The sequence below is a fragment of the Hylobates moloch genome, unplaced genomic scaffold (assembly GCF_009828535.3).
Source record: "Hylobates moloch isolate HMO894 unplaced genomic scaffold, HMol_V3 SCAFFOLD_1, whole genome shotgun sequence".
Taxonomy (NCBI): domain Eukaryota; kingdom Metazoa; phylum Chordata; class Mammalia; order Primates; family Hylobatidae; genus Hylobates; species Hylobates moloch.
The window spans coordinates 239,311,203-239,330,758 of NW_026652276.1; the positions used below are offsets into that span (position 1 = coordinate 239,311,203).

The following is a 19,556-nucleotide window of genomic DNA, read 5'->3' on the forward strand; positions in this document are numbered from 1 at the left end:
ACTCGGAACCTCCACTTTTTTTTTATAATTCATCATGAATGATTTTGCATGGTTCCTGTAAAGCACCTCTGTCTGGAGGGAATATGAACCGCCACCATCAGGGAAAGCAAAGGAAGGAAGTGCTGAGCTAAGTTCAGAAAGAGAGCTAGTCTGTCCCTGAGGCAGCACATCCAGCTTTCTGACACTCCTGGATGAGCTCAGGTGGACACACAAGTGTGAGTATGTTAAACACTATGACCTACAGGCTCAGGGTGAGGTGTTCCAGACAGAGGTAGTTGCGTAAGCCAGAGCTAGCTGCTGAGCTGCAGTATCTTGGGAATTTTATTTCCTTAACATTTCTTGGTTTAGCAAGGTTCGTGGCTTGATACTTTTAATCTCCACGAAATCATCAGGTACAGGAGGGATTCATGATCATCATGGTGGCAGAATCACTGGGAGTTCTACGACAACAGGGAATCCTACACAAAAAGAACTGGGTCCTCTAGAAGGAAAACCAGTGCTGGTAGTGAAAAAACCAGCAACACCTGCAGGGCATCGTCATCGCTGGCCACTCCCAAAGGCTGCTTCCTGGTCTGCATTTTCTTGATAAAGCTAATTCCTACAAAATAAAGAGGGAAACAATCCACCTGTGCTTATGTGACAAATTTTATTTTTTGCCAAGAGGTCCTAATTCCGTATACGTACAACCGAACCTCACTGTTATTTTACAATACAAAATTTAAGGCAAAACTCAAAAAGTTATGCTCTTGTTTATTAGTTTGGCTCTTAATTATAACTTTACTGTTTAATCATTATTTAGAACGTATTAACCCATTTACTTTGTATTGCACGAATCTCTTCTTGGGAACCTCGGTCCTGCTTACTTAGGACAGCTCAGAAAAGAGCAGAGTAGTCCTGGCCAGATCCCTTCTCTTTGCTATTCCTCATCCTTCCCGACTCCACTCATGAGAAGATGCCATTAACCACCACACTCACCACACCTAACCACCACTCTCAACTTACCTAACCTATACTCACTTCACCTAACCACCCCCCTCACCTCACCTAACCATCACATCACTTCACCCAACCACCACCCTCACCTCACCTAACCACAAGCCTCATCTAACCCATACTTTACCTAACCATGACCCTCACCTCATCCAACCACCATTCTCAACTCATCTAACCATCTCCTTCACCTAACCACCATTTCACTTCACCTAACAACCCACTTCACCTAACCACTTTTCTCACCTCACCTAACCACCACTCTCAACTCATCTAACCCATACTCACTTCACTTACCCACCATATATTCACCTCACTTATCCATAACTCTTACCTCACCTAACTGCCACCCTCACATCACCTAACAACCACCTTCATCTCACCTAACCACTTTCCTCACTTCAGCCACCACTCTCAACTCATCCAACCCATACTTACTTCACTTACCCACCACCCTCACCTCACAGAACCCATCTTCACCTCACCTAACCACTAACCTCACTTCACCTAACCACCACTCTGAACTCATCTAACCCATATTCACTTCAACTAACCACAGCCTGCACCTTACCTAACCCACCCTCACCTCACCTAACAGCCACCCTCACATCACGTAACCACCACCTTCACTTTGTTGTGGAAAGCAGTTTGCTGATTTCTCAAAGAACTTAGAACTACCATTCAACCTGGCAATACAATTACTGGGTATAAACCCAAAGGAACAGAAATCATTCTACCAAAAAGACATGACCATCAAAGCCCTATTCACAAAGCAAAGACATGGAATCAATACGTTTCCATCAAAGGTGGACTGGATAAAGAACACGTGGTACATATAGAGCATGGAATATTATGCAGCCACAAAGACTGAAATCACGTCCTTTGAAGCACCATGGAGGCAGCTGGAGGCCATCATCCTAAGCCAATTAGCACAGAAACAGAAAACCAAATACCACATGTTCTCATAAGTGGGAGAAAAACATTGGGTACTCAGGGAGGAGAAACGGAGGCAGAGGGCAAGGGTTGAAAAACTAACTGTTGGGTACTATGCTCTGTACCTGAGTGGCGGGATCAGTCAGACCCCAAACCTTATCATCATGAAATATATCCAGGTAACAAGCCTGCATATGTGCCCTCTGAATCTAAAATAAAAGTTGAAAAAAAAAAAAAAAAGGCTGGGCTTGGTGGCTTACACCTGCAAAATCCCAGCACTTTGGGAAGCCGAGGTGGGAGGATTGCTTGTTCCCAGGAATTTGAGACCAGCCTGGGCAACAAAGTGAGACTCCCGTCTCTATAAAAAAATAGAAAAATAATTAGCTGAGTGTGGTTGCGCGTGCCTGTGGTCCTCAGCTACTGGGGAGACTGAGGTAGGAGGATCGCCTGAGCCAGGAAGGTGGAGGCTGCCTAAGCTGTGATCGCGCTACTGCCCTCCAGCCTGGTGACAGAGCAAGGATCTGTCGCATAAAAGAGAAAAAAAAAGAAAGAAAGAAAAAAAGTGAAAAATAATCCATACTTCCACCCTTTCTCTCATTCGACAAGTATTTACTGGGCACCCACCACGGTTGAGAACGTGAGAGAAGCCAACAGGAACAGTGGCCTTGCGGGTCTCACACAGCGGGAGGGCGAGCCGCGGCGGAGTACCGGGTCAAGCGCGGTGCCCGGCTGTGTGGGGAAGCCAGGCCGGGTCGGACGCCCTGCTGGGGGGAGGGGAGCGGCGGCCGCATCTGGAGCCGATGGCGGGAAGCCTGAAGTCTCTAGAGGAGACCCGTCCTAAGAACCCTGGTCTTGGGGAGCCCCGTCCTGAGGGCCCTGCAGGGGGCGAGGTGTGGAGTCTTCAGGTGGCACCGGCGGGCGTGAAGCGGGCGAGAACTGGTCGGATCCCAACAGTGACTTGATGGGGGGGCCCGCGGGCCTTCCCGACGGAGATGGGAGGAAAACAGGGCAAGGACACCCGTAAGGCTTCAGCCTGAGCCCGGGCAAGCTGCAGCCATAGCGGCCCGGAGGTGAGAGAGCAGCGCCAGCCTTGGGCTCGGGTCTGGGGGTCCTGGTGGTGTGTCCGGAATTGATGGGTTTTTGGTCTCACTGACTTGAATTCAAGAAGGAAGCCACGGACCCTCGTGGTGAGTGTTACAGCTCTTAAGGCGGCATGTCTGGTGCGTCGGGAGTTGTTCGTTCCTCCCATCCAGAGTTGTTTATTCCTCCCATCCAGAGTTGTTTATTCCTCCGGGTAGCTTCGTGGTCTCGCTGGTCTCAGAAGTGAAGCTGCAGAACTTCGAGGTGGGCGTTACAGCTCATAAGAACAGTGCGGACCCAAAGAATGAGCAGCAACAAGATTTACTGCAGCAAGATTTATTGCAAAGAGGGAAAGAACAAACCTGCCACAGCGTAGAAAGAGATCAAAACGCGTTGCCACCGCTGACTCAGGCAGCCTATACTTATTCCCTTATCTGGCCCCACCCACATCCTGCTGATTGGTCCATTTTACAGAGAGCTGATTGGTCTGTTTTGACAGGGTGCTGATTGGTGCATTTACAATCCCTGAGCTAGATGCAAAAGTTCTCCAAGTCCCCACTAGATTAGCTAGACACAGAGCACTGACTGGTGCATTTACAAACCTTGAGCTAGACACAGGGTGCTGATTGGTGTATTTACAATCCCTTAGCTAGACATAAGGATTCTCCAAGTCCCCACTGGACTCAGGAGCCCAGCTGGCTTCACCTGGTGGATCCCGCACAGGGTCCACAGGCAGAGCTGCCCGCCAGTCCCGTGCCCTTTGCCTGCAGCCCTTGGGCGGTCGATGGGACTGGGTGCCACGGAGCAGGGGGCAGCGCTTGTCGGGGAGGCTTGGTGGTGCAGGAGCCCACGGTGCTGGGGAGGCCCAGGCATGGCGGGCTGCAGGTCCCGAGCCCTGCCCTGCGGGGAGGCATCTGAGGCCCAGCGAGAATTTGAGTGCAGTGCCGGCGGGCCGGCACTGCTGGGGTACCCGGTGCACTCTCCGCAGCTGCTGGCCCGGGTGCTAAGCCCCTCACTGCCCAGGGCCAGCGGCCCTGGCCCCGCTCCGAGTGCGGGGCAGTCCCGGTTCCCGCCCGCGCCTCTCCCTCCACACCTCCCCTCAAGCTGAGGGAGTCGGCTCTGGCCTCAGCCACCCCAGAAAGGGGCTCCCACAGTGCAGTGGCGGGCTGAAGGGCTCCTCAAGCGCGGCCAGAGTGGGCGCCGAGGCAGAGGAGGCGCTGAGAGCGAGCGAGGGCTGCCAGCAGGCTGTCACCTCTCAGTGGGGTCCGGGGGTCCTGGGGGGATCTGGGGTTCCTGGCAGGATGTGGGGTCCTCGTTGGATCTGGGGGGCCTGGCGGGGTCCGGGGGTCGCAGAGCACCCGGTGCCCACACCGGGCTGGGGTTCAAGAGGAAAGTCTAGGTCAGAGGCGTCCCCTGAGACTTCCTCAGGCTGAGGCAGCACTGAGGCCCGGGGCGTGCACCAAGAAATTCAATGACAAAAACGCCTGTCATGTGATTCCGGGCGTGGGTGGGCGCGGAGGGAGCAGAAAGGAGGCGATGCGGCTGCTGGGGTCGGGGAGGGGCGGCCCCACGCGCCGGGCCAGGAGGGCTCCTTCTTCCCGCATTTCACAGGAGCCCGGGTCCCCTGCCCCGGAGCCGCTGGGGCCTGGCTGAGGCGACCCTGCACCTGGGCCCCGTGGGCTCGAGCGGGTCCACGGAGGACCCCCGGCTGCCCCTCTGTGCAGAGCCCTCCGGGACCGGACTGTGGCAGGGAGGGATGCAGGAAGGGGCGGAGACGGAGTGGAATCGGCGGCTCCTGAGTCAGCAGCGTCCAGGTTCGTTGTGAGTGAGGATTCTGGCGGGGTGAAAACGGACGAGACCAGAACTGTGGTCTCAAGTGGAGGCAGCGAGCGGGGTGCTGGGCTGAAGGTGGCAGCAGCCACCCGCTGTCGGGTGGGGCTTCGAGGTCGGCAGCAGCAGGAGCGCAGAGGCCTGGGTTTGGGTCCTGGGTTTGGGTCCTGGGTGCGTGTCCTGGGTGCGGGTCCTGGGTGCGGGTCCTGGGTGCAGTGGCACAGAGGCCGGCCAGGCTGCTCTCTCGCGGCCGAGCAGCTGGTGCTGACTGAGTCTTGCCAGGTCGGCGTCCAGTTCTGAGGCGCATCCAGGACCCTCTGCTGGCCCGGCCTTCACCCCAGCTCTGGCACCACATGGCCCCGGGGCTCTGTGCACAGCTATGTGCGGGGGCACCGATCCTTCCTCCTTCAGTCCCTGCAGAGGCCTCGCCTGGAGGCCCGGGGTTCCATGCCTGGCAAGACAGGCTTTGATGAGGTGGAGGAAGCTGCTGTCCCAGCTTTGCAGGGGCCTGATGTTCCCCGCGTAGACTCTGCACTGCCACCTCTACCGAGAACCTCCGACCTTCCAGAAGCAGGCGGTGGGAACTCCGTGGGCCTTGGAGCCATGGCGGGCCCACTGCACCGCGCCCTGAAAGCTGGGAGGGCGGAGATCACAACACGCTGTTGGAACCCCACACGATTCCTCCTGAACTAAGGCTTTCTTGGCTCTCCTAAAGGCCTGATCCCTGGGGAGTGGAAGATCTGAGAGCTGAGAGAGAAGTGTCTGGATGTGTCTGTGTTTCTGAGTTGTTCTAGGACCTCAACCCCTGGATTTAGAAAGCCTTGGACAGCGTCATGCTGCTGTTCCCTCTGCCCGCTCATCTCCCTCCCTCCCCTCCCCTGCAGTGGCTGCTACAGGAGGAACCCGCAGGAGACGGGGGCAGGAGGGCGGCCACCCCAGGTTCTGGCCCTCCGTGGCTGCTCAAATACGTCAAGCCCTGGTGTCTCGGGTCCCTTCCCTGCCCCTCTGGCCAGGTTCTGGCTTCCCGTGGCTGGAGAGTGGAGGCTGCACAGTTCTCACTGGGCTCCGTGACTGCCCAGACCCCTGTAAGGATTCTCTGCATTTAAGCTCTTTTCGGTTTTATCCTTGGCGTGTGCCAGCAGTGTCCTGTTTGAACCCTGAATCGACACACTGTTCCTTCAATGTACAATAACATTTTTTATGAACTCGAATCCCCATAAAAAGACCATCAGATTGACCAGGAAAATTTTTCAACACTAAGGTTTTAGAACTTGAGATCGCACAAGAAACGAGAATACATCAGGGACACAGTTATTGAAAGTGCTTTGCTTGACCCGTCTCAGAAACCCTCCACCCAGAAGGTACCCTGGTTTCTCTGTGGCCCCTGGCCCACCTGTGGTTACGTTCTCCACCACAGTGTCCACTACAGAGTGCTCAGGGCTGACCCACAGATTGCGTTTAGGGAATGAAAGAAGCCACACAGAGCACAGAGCTGTGAGGTTTGACCTCCACTGAGACAGAAAACGCGGATGAAGCAAATTCATTTAACCTAACATGTGTTAGAGATTAAAAGAGGGCTGCTGGGGCAGGTTTTCCGTTAGGGGACTGCTTCCACACCGTCCGTGGGATTCCACGATGCCTGTTCCCGCACTTTCCGTGGGATTCTAGGATGCCTGCTCCCACATTGTCAATGGGATTCCAGGATGCCTGCTCCCGCACCGTCCGTGGGATTCCAGGATGCCTGTTCCCGCACCGTCCGTGGGATTCCAGGATGCCTGTTCCCGCACCGTCCGTGGGATTCCAGGATGCCTGTTCCCGCACCGTCCGTGGGATTCCAGGATGCCTGTTCCCGCACCGTCCGTGGGATTCCAGGATGCCTGCTCCCGCACCGTCCGTGGGATTCCAGGATGCCTGTTCCCGCACCGTCCGTGGGATTCCAGGATGCCTGTTCCCGCACCGTCCGTGGGATTCCAGGATGCCTGTTCCCGCACTCTCCGTGGGATTCCAGGATGCCTATTCCTGCAGTGTCCGTGGGATTCCAGGATGCCTGCTTCCACACCGTCCGTGGGATTCTAGGATGCCTGCTCCCACATTGTCAATGGGATTCCAGGATGCCTGCTCCCGCACTGTCCGTGGGATTCCAGGATGCCTATTCCTGCAGTGTCCGTGGGATTCCAGGATGCCTGCTTCCACACCGTCCGTGGGATTCCAGGATGCCTGTTCCCGCACCGTCCGTGGGATTCCAGGATGCCTGTTCCCGCACTCTCCGTGGGATTCCAGGATGCCTATTCCTGCAGTGTCCATGGGATTCCAGGATGCCTGCTTCCACACCGTCCGTGGGATTCCAGGATGCCTGTTCCCGCACTCTCCGTGGGATTCCAGGATGCCTATTCCTGCAGTGTCCATGGGATTCCAGGATGCCTGCTTCCACACCGTCCGTGGGATTCCAGGATGCCTGTTCCCGCACTCTCCGTGGGATTCCAGGATGCCTATTCCTGCAGTGTCCATGGGATTCCAGGATGCCTGCTTCCACACCGTCCGTGGGATTCCAGGATGCCTGTTCCCGCACTCTCCGTGGGATTCCAGGATGCCTGTTCCCGCACCGTCCGTGGGATTCCAGGATGCCTGTTCCCGCACCGTCCGTGGGATTCCAGGATGCCTGTTCCCGCACCGTCCGTGGGATTCCAGGATGCCTGTTCCCGCACCGTCCGTGGGATTCCAGGATGTCTGTTCCCGCACCGTCCGTGGGATTCCAGGATGCCTGTTCCCGCACCGTCCGTGGGATTCCAGGATGCCTGTTCCCGCACCGTCTGTGGGATTCCAGGATGCCTGTTCCCCCACCATCTGTGGGATTCCAGGATGCCTGCTCCTGCAGCATTCTGTGGGATTCAGGGCACCATCCCGTGGATTCCAGGACAATTGCTGTTGAACCCTTCCATGGCATTCTGGGAGGCCACTTGGCCTAGTTGGACAGCCTCTGCTCTGGGATGGCTTGGTGGACCAAGCAGATTTGTCTGAATTGCTTCCACCCCCTGCATTTTTGTAGTGCGAGAACTAGAGCTCAGTGATGATGTTTCAAGGAAAGCTTCCCTATGCTCATTACTACTTACAAAGCCTCAAAGGTGGGCTAACACATTTTAGAAAGACAATACTGATAAATACTTAGCAAGAAAACTAAATTCGTTAGTATAACTCTTCAAATAGTTCAGGTAATCAAGGTTGACATCAATTTTGATCTGGGAAACTAATGTATTAATACAGTTTTAGAAGGGAGATTTTTTTGCCTTGTTAAACCTCAGTAGGAAAACCAAGATCCACACTGAGTGGAACTCTCCTGTGAGTAGGCACTGGCGCTCTCCAGCACGTGCCTGCCATGTGCGGATGCTGAGATCGAAGTTAATTAAACTTACATAAAATTGACACACCAGTGACTCAGTTGCACCAGCCATATTTTGATGCTCAAGGCCACATGTGGCCAGTGGCTGCCACACTGGACAAAGCAGATAAAGAACGTTCCCATCAGCGTAGACCGTTCTGTTGGCACAGACTATATGACCACCATTCACCCACACGAGCACCTTCACTCTGTTAATCAACATTTGCATGTGTGTATTCTCCAGTCTCACATAAAGGGCAGCCAAGCGGAGGCTCTGACCCATTTGAAAGTCATCATCTCTGCTGTGCAGCTGTAGGATTTATTCCCAGCACAGAGCTCTGGATTCCAGGTGTGTGGGGGCAGATCCATGGGCAATGCCCAGAACTTATAAAGCATGATCTGTTTGAATAGCACTAACCTTTCCACCAATGGCCCAGAACCCAGCGTGCATGAGGAGGTGGCGCCGGCCTGACACCTGGAAGCTACACTCATCCCGTGAGCTCAATGCTTTCAAATTTCCTCGCAACAAGAAAATGCTCCGCTCAATGTGGGTATTTTAAATCTCAAGAAAGTACAATAGCTCTGATCATTACAGGATTCTAAAAACATGATGATTTCCTACTAGAAAGAAAGAATAATCCAGCAGGACGTGTTCATGATCAGAAAGGGCCTAAACTAACAGCTGCAATTCCAGGGAGCGGCTCGGTCACAGCAGAAGTTAATTCCAGCACGGATGTTGGAAAGAAGGATTTGCAAGACCTTCAAGTTCTTTCCCTGGACCCAAGATCCTGTCAAGGCGAAGGAGAAGGGCGCAAGATAATCTCATAAGTTCAAGGCTATCACTGGGGCTTGCCAAAAGGAAGCAGGTACTTTGCTGCTGCCACTTGCAATGGTTTGTGGCTGGGCAGAGCCACCGTCAGGACAGGAAGGGCAGGTGCTGTGGGGACCGCTAGCCCCTCTCTGCAGAGGTCCTTCTTGAGCAATCCAGGCTGCAGTTCCTGCATGCTAAACGCAGGGGAGCTGCCCATACCCAACTCCAGAAGTGGACAGCAACTGGCTCAGAAGTTTAAGAACACTGAGGCCAATGGTGTGTTTACTGAAAATATCAAGCACGTCCTAGAACCTGGCCTTAGATATGAGTATTACTAACCCTGCCCCCACAGTGTGTAGACAGTGTGCTAAGACCCGAAGCAGCAGGTCCTCACTTCTGAGAGGGGAGAGTCAGCCCAGCCCCAGGGTTCTTGCCCCTGGAACTCAAGGCCCTTTAAAAAAACAGCCCCTCTCTTTTCACATGTTTTTTCCTGTAAGGGGAATAGAACTAATTAAAATCTGTCAGAGAAATCATGCACGCTCAGCATTAATGGCAAAGCCATCTGACCTCAAACCCAGCGTTCTTTCCCCTAGAACACCGTCAGCAGCTGTGACCCATTTCTAATTAGCCACTAGCGAGGGCTCAATGCAGGAAGAGGGTTCCCACACGGCCAGCATGTGTTCTGTGTTCCACAGCATGTGTGTTTAGAAGTGGGTTCTCTGTTCTCTTGTTCAATTCCGGTCAGCGCAGACAGCCCTGGCAGCCACGACAAAGCCTGCTGGGGCTAGGGCAGGCCTGAGTGTGAGGGAGAAAGCAGATCCCACTGTTGGCTGCTATGACGTTCGTTGCAGGAGTGGTGCTTCTGGATAGCGGGTGCAACAGCATGGCCTCAGAAAGAAGGAAGGGTCTGAGGAGGGTTCTGAAGGCATCTCCACAGCTGTGACTGAGGCCACCGTCCCCTTTCTAATTTCCTTTCTGAGACATTCCCATGGAGACCAGAGTGGAATGGCCGCTCTTCAACAATTATCTTGTGATCAAGGTTCAGACTAAACAGTCAGAAAACGGTGTTTCAAACCTACCAAAAGCATAGAAAACAATATAAGGAGGACATACAGCTACTAACAAACAGCAGAAAGAGAACTGCAAGGGAATAAAATCTCAGTGGGTGCCGGCAGGCCCCTGTCTCTGGGCTGTGCAGCACCATGGCCTTAGGCTTCACTGAGCCGCGTGAACCGTTCTGGTTCCTGTACCTCACTGGGCAGCCTTAATCTGCAGGTACTCCTCACAGGGTTTCCATCTCCCCTCAGGCTCCTGGCTGTGTGGTGTCCGCTCCACCTGTCTCGTTTCACTAGCGCCTCAGCAACTGTGCTCAGGGGCTCATGGAGGCCTTTCTCCCTGCTCACTTTTTCTTCCTGAGTCTCAGTTCTTCCTCCTGTGTCGTTTCCCCTGAACTACCTTTCCCAGGTGCTCCGAGTGAGAGTTGCTGGCTGGGGACCCTGCCAGTCCCTGCTTTCTGGAACCCGCGTGCAGTCTGGCCGGGTATGCACTCCTGGAACGAACGGCTGTAGGCCCCGGACAACAATGCACCTGCTGCGCTCCTCCTCATGTGTTCGGAATCCATCTCTTGTTTCCAGAACTTTCCAGACCCACCACAATTGTCTGGCCAGATATTTCCTTTTATTCACTGTATTTAGGGTCTTCAGGCTTTCCGAATCTGAGGATTGGAGCCTCACAAAAACTCTGGAAAACCTCTACTAAGCCTGTGACTGGCCTCGGGCAGTCCTGGTCTCCGACCTTGTTGTTTTCTGTCCCTCTCTCTGCCTGCATCTGGGCTGGTTTCTTTGTATGGATCCTTCCTGGTCCAGAACCCTCTTTGCATCATGTCTAATGTGCTGTTTAATGCACCCACTCCATTTTTCCCCACAGATAAGGGAAACTCATCTAACCCATACTTTTTAGGGTATCTTGTTTCTGGTTCACACTTTCAGCCCCAGTTCCCCCTTTTAAAAAACATTTTAAATGCATTTATTTCCTTTTGGTGCCTGATGATTTCCTGAGCTGAAGATTGGGTGTAATTTTACTGTCTGTCGTTGGCTAATTCTTGTTCATGGTGCTTCTTCCTTCTGTAGTTTGTCAATGTGAGCTGATGTTTGCAGTTTACCCATGGGAATTTTGTGAGGCCTGGTGGACATTTCCCTCCAGACAGAACCTGTTTGCTCTGCCTGGTACCCCCTAGTGCTGCCCATTTAGCAACAGCCGATGCCAAAGTCTCAGCTCAGGGCTTCTGCATCGAGGGTAAAAAGGATCTTGCCCTTTAGGAGGGCATATCCATGGTGAGATTCTTGGGAAGGACTTTAAAAATCTTCTTGTGGAAAGCAAAGGCATATAAGGCAACTTTCCCAGGTGTCCCAGGGTCAGATTCCAAGCAGCCGCCCTGCATCCAGGACTGCACAGAGGACTCCGCACACGCCCCAGGGCCTGGCGCCACCACCGCGGTCACTCTGGTTCTCAGCTGTTTTTTTTTTTAGATTTTCTTACTTTCCTGAAATCCCAGCTGTGCATTTTAAAGGATTATTGTTATGTTTTATTTAGCATTTTGGGATGATTTGTGGTGGGAGTTGTTTATCCCCAGTTTCTCGTATAAGATTTGTGTTTCTTCTGAACGTGTTTGGTATCCTTGGTTAATTTAATTAATTCTATCCAGGACATTCATGGACGCTTAATAGGATGCAGACACCATGCAAGGCATTGTGGGAAACACGGCAGTGACTAACAGTAGGGCCCCACAAGTCCCTCGGCCTGTATTTTACCACAGGAACTTTGTTCTGTGAACTGTCCCACAAGACAATAAGTGAGCTAGAAAGTGAGATGAATATGAATTAAAATTTGTGTTTGTCTTCACCAGAAGAATAGAAAGGTCTACATTTCAAACTATGTTAGTTTGCTTAAAGCTGGTTTTGATTTTATGCATCCCGTGCTTTCAGTCATTTAAGAAGGCTTATTTGGTTTCTTGCAAAAATGCCTCCATTAAGGCCTTGGGGAAGCGAAGCAGACTGCGCGGTGAGTGCTGAAGCACGCACAGGTGGGAAGGTCCTGTCAGAACCTCGGCAGCGTGGCTCAGCAGTACGCAAAACGGTGCGCCCAGAGACTGGCTGTCTGTGGCTTCACCACGCAGGTCATTACCAGCAAGAAATCCTTCCCGTAGTCAGTTTTTAAAAACATGAGGCAACTCACAAGAAAACCACCAGGCTACTGTGTTGCAGGAGGTGGGTTGAGCAACTTCCAGGGTTTTTCTGGGTTGCACAGACATTCATTCAACCTCCTGTAATAAGCACCAATGTTTAGAACATGGTCATGAGGAACTGTGCACACTTTTCCATCTTCACTGTGAGGTTAAGTTTATCTTCATTAGAGGTGGCCAAGCCAGCTCAGCAGTTTCAAGAACTGCACAGAGGTTCTCTTCCTAGGAGGCCTCTGCCTCCGGACTCCAGATCCTTCCCCAGCTCAGCCTCGCATCTTGGTTTCCTTCCTCCTGGGTCCCCAGGCAGACCCTTGGCCTTGGACCCCTCAGAGAGTGCCTGTCCCCATTTGGGGCCTTCAGAGAGAATCTTGGCTCTGAGCGTCTCCCTGGCACTGGCTTTTCCACGGGCACTGTGTTCTGTCCTTCATGGTTCCTCAGTTGTGCCTGGAGCTCGGACCCACAGCCCCATCAGCCTCATTCCAAGGCCCGGGCCCCCTCCTTGTCCAGAACAGGAGTTCATTTCAGTGGTAATGAGTGAAGCTGTCCATATCAGAAAGACTGTTCACAGGAGAACAGGTGCAAAGAGTTTTCTCTTTAACTTTAGATCCAGAGGAGACTTCTGGTAAACTGGAATTCATAATATACAAAGTAGCCACGAAAAGTGCAGTCACGCTGCACAGAGCACGGCTGGGAACCCTGCAGCACCTGCTGGATGAAGGCACGATGGTACTGGCAGGTAAGAAAACACACATCGCTAGACTAGCAACAAAATCCGGTGTCCCATGTCTCTAGGCCGGGAACCCTGCAGCACCTGCTGGATGAAGGCACGATGGTACTGGCAGGTAAGAAAACACACATCGCTAGACTAGCAACAAAATCCAGAGTCCCATGTCTCTGAAGCTTGCAGAATGACACTTATGACTATAAAATTTTAAAGAGCAAGAAAATTAACAGTCAACTTATTTTCCAAATAAACTCAAAAAATAAAATTAAAACTAGAAAAACAGTAAACATCTGAAAAAGAGAAAATGATAACATTTCAAAACATTGTCAAAATTATGATCAGTGGCATAATTACAGCCTTAAATACCTTTGTTAATAAGAAAATAAAGCATTCAACTAAAAAGCCAGAAAAATGATAAAACAAGTCAAGGAAAGCAAGAAGAAGGAAATTATAATAATAAGAGCACAAAAACGAAAGACACAGAAAGTTACCCGCTTCTTGGAAGACAGGCCCATGAGGCCCCAGGCCTTGGTTTTGTAATTATTGATGTATATCCAAAATGCCCAGAACAGTGCTTGGCACACAGGAATACTCAGGAAATATTTATTAAGGAAAGTAAATTTTAAAAAATGGTCAGATTTACAATAACCCACTTTTTTGGTATAGCCTAATAGAGTAGATATATTTATGAAATATCAAAACAAGAAAAATAATGAGAAATGTTATTTTACACATTTTAATTAAAGTGTGATGCACAACTCTGTGCTAACAAAGTCAAAACTTCAATGAAATGGTAACATTCTGGGGCTGTAAACATTTCCAGAACAGATTTAAGGAAAAGCTAAAAACACCAATAACCAGAAGAGCTATTTTTTAAAAGTCTGTGAAATATAAGTTGTAAAAATGTTAGTGAACACAAGAGTTTTCACAGGTGAGTTCTTTTCATCTTCTAAGGTACACATTATTCCTAGGATATAAAAATTGTTCCAGAAATAGTAACAAATAAAAAGCACAACATCTTATTTTTAAAGCTAGCATAAGTCTGATGTCAAAAGCAGACAATACACTGAAACAAACAGTAATAACTACAGACTAATTTCACTTATAAATTCAAAAGGAAAAATCTCAAAATATCAAGGATAAAAGAAGATCAATTTAGAAGTATATTAAATACACGCACCTCAATCAAGTAGATTTTCCCCAGGATGCAAAGATGACGCATGCTTGCAATTAGTACAATACATTGCATCCATATGTCAATGAAAAAAATGCTTATCCCAGTTGACATTCACTTGTCCTTGTTTATTTATTTATTTATTGGAGACAAGAGTCTCGCTCTGTCACCCAGGTTGGAGTGAAGTGGCCCCATCTCGGCTCACTGCAGCCTCTGCCTCCCGGGTTCAAGTGATTTTCATGCCTCAGCCTCCTGAGTAGCTGGGATTACAGGTGTGTGCCACCCCACCTGGCTAATTTTTGTAGAGACGGGGTTTCATCATGTTACCCAGGCTGGTCTTGGACTTCTGAGCTCAGGCGATCTGCCTGCCTTGGCCTTCCAAAATGCGAGGATTACCGGCCTGAACCACCGTGCTCAGCCTGTCCCTTTTTTTTAAATTGAATAGAATTATAATTTCTTAGGTCTCATTAGAACAATTCCTTTCAGGCACAGGCAGTGCCACATAGAGTGGGGGAGCCCCAGGGCAGAACTCTATGCCTCTTCTGGGCTGTGGAGCTGTCTGTCCACCTAAGGGAGACATGGAACCTTTTTTCTACAGGAGGAAAATGCACACAGGCATGAGCACACAGACAGACAACTGTGCACACAATTCTGGGGGCTGATGGAATCAGAGCCCTGACTAGAAATTTCTCATTAACATTAGCAATGTCCACTCCTGCTTCTACCACAAAATGTTTTTCACATTTTAATCAATAAAATAAAACATGCAAAATGAAATTTTTTACACATTAGAAAAGAAAAAAAACAAAACTGTTGCTTGTGGATCATGTAAGTCCATACTCAGAAAAATCAAGAGAAGTCAACGGAAATAATCAGTAAAACTATCAAGTAAGTTTAATTAGGCCTCATTCAAAAGAGCTGCACAAAGGGTAAAATATCTAGGAATAAACTGAGCAGAAAATGTTCTGGGCCTAAAGTGAGGAAACTGAAGCACTTCCCCAAGCAACAGAAGAGAAATCCAAATAAAAGGGAGACAGACCCATTTCTGTGTGAAAGACTCAGCTTGCTCAGGACATCATTTCCTATGTTGGAACTTAACATTTTGGTGACGGTATCAAGAGGTGGGGCCTCTGGAAGGTGATCAGGTTGTGAGGGTGGTGCCCTCATGAACAGGGTTAGAGCCCCTTTTCCCTCCACCGTGTGGGAGCATCGTGAGAGGAAATGTGGTCTCACCAGACAAGGAATCGGCTGCACCTCGATCTGGGACTTCGTAGCCTCCAAAGCTTGAAAAATAAATTTCCATTTTTCATAAGCCATCCAGCCTATGGTATTTGGTTATTGCAATGTGAATAGACTAAGATAATATACTATTAAAAATTGTTCTTATGACTAGAAATCTATAAGAACTTGTTTTTCTGGCTGGGAGTAGTGGCTCATGCCTGTAATCCCAACACTTTGGGAGGCTGAGGTGGGAGGACTGCTTGAGGCTAGGAGTGTGAGACCAGCCTGGTCAACACAGTGAGACTCTATCACAATGAACAAACAAACAAACAAACAAAAACCCAGATAAAAAAAGAACTGGTTTTTCTTAAGCCAATAGAAAGAGACCAACAGACATGTATGAAAAACTGGGTACCCATCATGCTCGAGGTGCCACGAGACAGGTGACTTGGGATAGGAGCGTCTCTATGTCTATGAATAGTGAACTCAATGGATACATTATTTAGCTGAAATTTAAATAGCTTGGCTTGGCTCTTGGAGTAAAGACAGGCTAAGAAGCCTCTTGTTCTATGTTCGCCTTAGACTACATGACTACATGTGGCCTTTGCAGATGCTTTTGAAAAGTTTAGGATCCCCCCATTATCACTGTTAAATAAGAATAAAAATGGAGGCTAGAACTGACCTTTGCCTGTGAGCCAATGGCCTACCATCAGCTCAGCTCAAAATCTACAGGTGTCCATTTACCCACTTAAACTGTAAACCAATTTTGAGCTTTATTTCTCTGTTGAAACACCTCAGCACATTGTAGGCAAGTAGTGACCCAAGTAATTCACTCAACCTAACCAATGAGACTTAAGCTTATAAACTTCCTCTTTCATAGCATATAAACCTTGCTGTAACCATGAGACAAGCTTCTTACCACTTTTGGCTTTGAAGTCTCCCTATTTGCAAACAGTTTGTTTCTCAATAAAATCTTCATATCATATTTTTGGTGTCAGGAGTGGGAACCAAAGAAGACCCCTGATGAGCCCTGAGGCAGTGAGTAGCCCAGGGCTGGCACCCACGGACCTACTGCATCAGGGAGTGGCCCAGGGCCGGCACCCACTGACCCACTGCATCAGGGAGTAGCCCAGGGCCAGCACCCACGGACCCACTGCATCAGTGAGTGGCCCAGGGCCGGCACCCACGGACCCACTGCATTGGTGAGTGGCCCAGGGCCAGCACCCACGGACCTACTGCATTTACTGCTTTTTCATGGGCCATGGATGTCCAGGGTAAGTCTCTAGGATCTGATCTCCACACCCTTTGTGTTGAGCTTGCCCATTTTGTTGATTAATCTTTGTTGAACCTTCTTGGTGGGTCACCCTGTTCTGTACAGAAGTGGAAGAAACAGCTGAACTGTTTTGGAACAGCTGTTCATGTCTAGGTAATTTAAGGCAAAGATGGGTTCCACCTGGCCCAAAATCCTCTGTGGGCCAGAATCTTGTGCCTTTTTGGAAAAATGGATAAACTTAAAAAAGGATAATTTGGAACTGCCATGGCCACTTTGGGGAACCTTTAACATTTACACATTAGAAAAGAAAAAAAACAAAACTGTTGCTTGTAGATCGTGTAAGTCCATAAGTAAGATAGATCAGCTTAGGGGTACCCTCGAAAACAAAGGATCTTCATCTTTTCAGAGACAGTGAAATGCATTCTTTGTTATGCAGAAGCTTCTAAAAGACAAAATGATTCTCCAAAAGAATACTTACAGTGCACAAATGAAAAATCTTTAGTAAAAGTCTTTAGCCATTTGAGCAAATTATTTTATCTGCCAGAAACACAATTTGGATCCAGCTATTCTTTTATAAACTAGCAAGTTTTGTATTATTGTACCAGACACATGACTAAAATTTCCAAATGGACGCTATAAGATCTCTGTGTCTGTCTCTATGTTTATGACATGTATTTTTTTAACCTCTGGATGGCATTTCCAAAATTAATTTATAAAAGAGCTCTATTTAATTGGCTCAAAGAAAAATAAGCACTTGTATAATTAATCCTAAAACTCTCAGAAAAACAGGAATTTACTCAAATGCTTTTTAAGTTCATGTGACGTGAATAATCTTTGGTAAGTAAGAATATTGTTGGTTTAGTTTTTCTAAAAAAGAAAAGGATATACCTTCAGAGTTGTCAATATTAGTTATAATACAGACATACAACTTTTATTACTAGTTCAATTAACTCCATTTTACAAAATTTCCAGGCAAGAAAGATGAAAAACAAATGAATTAAACTGATGAAAATCTAAATAAGATAAAATATTAAAACATTAATTGCTCAACATAAGTTTATGTACTTTTAGACAGAGAAACTGAAGATATTTGGGTCTGTTAGTAAATATGTCCTGTACCACATAGAAAAACTGTATTCATGGATTTGCCAATCTTCAAAATGCTGGTGTGACAAATGGTTAATCAATACATATAGAAAGTTGGTGAGAGCAAGAGAGAGAGAGAGGATCTTGTGTGGTCAAGCTGGCTAAAATTGAATTATAAAAGTTTTTAAAAATGGGCATTAATGACAAAAATACACAGATGCAAAGCTAGGATTTAGTCTTCTCTGTTAAAAGAACAAAGTTATCTTAGTGTACTGATCTACTCTTGATAAGAGATTGTGAAAGGCTTTTCTTTGTGTTTTGAGTAATCTGCCTATGAAACAAAGGTTATGTGTTTTATCAAAATAATTTGACTACTTAATCTTCTCTATCAAAAAATCTAATGCTTTTTTTAAATACAATGATGTAATTCTGTATTTGCCTTTGAAATCTTTGTCACTTTTGTTAAATGGATAATGTCTTAGTTCATTTTCTGTTGCTATACTTGAATATACTGGGTAATTTATAAAGAAAAAAATGTATTTTTTATAATTCTGGAGGCTGGAAAAGTCCAAGGTCAAAGAGCTGTATCTGGTGTGGGCCTTCTCACTATGTCATAATATGGCAGAGGTCATCACATGGTGAGAGGGCATGCCAGCTGGTCTTCCTCTTCTGATAAAGACATTAGTCCCATCATGGACATCCCAGCCTAATGACCTTATCTAATCCAATTACCTCCCAAAGGGCCTATCTCCAAATGCCATCAACGCATGCATATGGGGGTTACATTTCCAACACATGACATTTGAGGGACGCATTTAAGCCATAGCAGATAACTATCTGTGATCCTAATCAAGTGTTTTAAGTCTTTGGATATTTTTTACAGACTTTCCAAAATCAAATTCTAAGTGAGGATTTTTTGGTCTCAAGCAAACTTTTGGATTTTCTAGGGGTCCTCTGGTAAATTTCAAAAACAAACAAACAAACAAAACTCCCTCCTTATAAAAAGAGAGATGTGAAACTAATCAGGCTTATTTGCATGGGAAGAACTGTCAAAGGTACAACTATTCAGGTTTATTTTACATGTTAAATTGCATGAGAAGCATTGTCAAATAAAGGTTATGATTAACCTTCTTTATGTTATATTTGTATGGATATGTGATGAATATAAGTGTTCCAAAAATTGTATAAAATTAATGGAAATCTGATATGTCCTAGCATAATATTGTTAGTCATAATTTTAGTTACTGTTAATAAACTGTCATCAAATTTTTTACCTTTTAAAATTATTTTATTTATTTATTTTTTGAGACAGAGTCTCGCTCTGTTGTCCAGGCTGGAGTGCAGTGGCACAATCTCGGCTCATTGCAACCTCCACCTCCCGGGTTCAAGTGATTCTCCTGCCTCAGCCTCCTGAGAAGCTGGGATTACAGGCGTGCGCCACCACACTCAGCTAATTTTTGTATTTTTAGTAGAGATGGGGTTTTACCATTTGGTCAGACTGGTCTCAAACTCCTGACCTTGTGATCTGCCTGCCTCGGCCTCCCAAAGTGCTGGGATTACAGGTGTGAGCCACTGCACCTGGCCTATTTATTTGTTCTTTTTTTTTTGAGATGAGGTCTCACTATGTTGCCCAGGCTGAACTCAAACTCCTGGGCTCAAGCCATCTGCCCACTTCGGCCTCCCAAAGTGCTAGGATTACAGGCTTGAGCCACTGTGCCCAGCCGCTCATAAAATTTTTAAACATGACCATTTTAAGTCTTTTGTCACCCATAGATCTTGTTTTTATTCTGTTTTCCTGAAAACTTTTGTAAGCAGCT

At 48.1% G+C, this 19,556-nt stretch overlaps 1 protein-coding gene across 2 annotated transcripts in view; it reads right to left on the bottom strand.

Moving 5' to 3' along the window:
• Positions 1-19,556, bottom strand: part of VIPR2 (vasoactive intestinal peptide receptor 2) — a 111,408-nt gene that overhangs the window by 28,452 nt on the left and 63,400 nt on the right. The gene's annotated exons all lie outside the window — the stretch shown is intronic.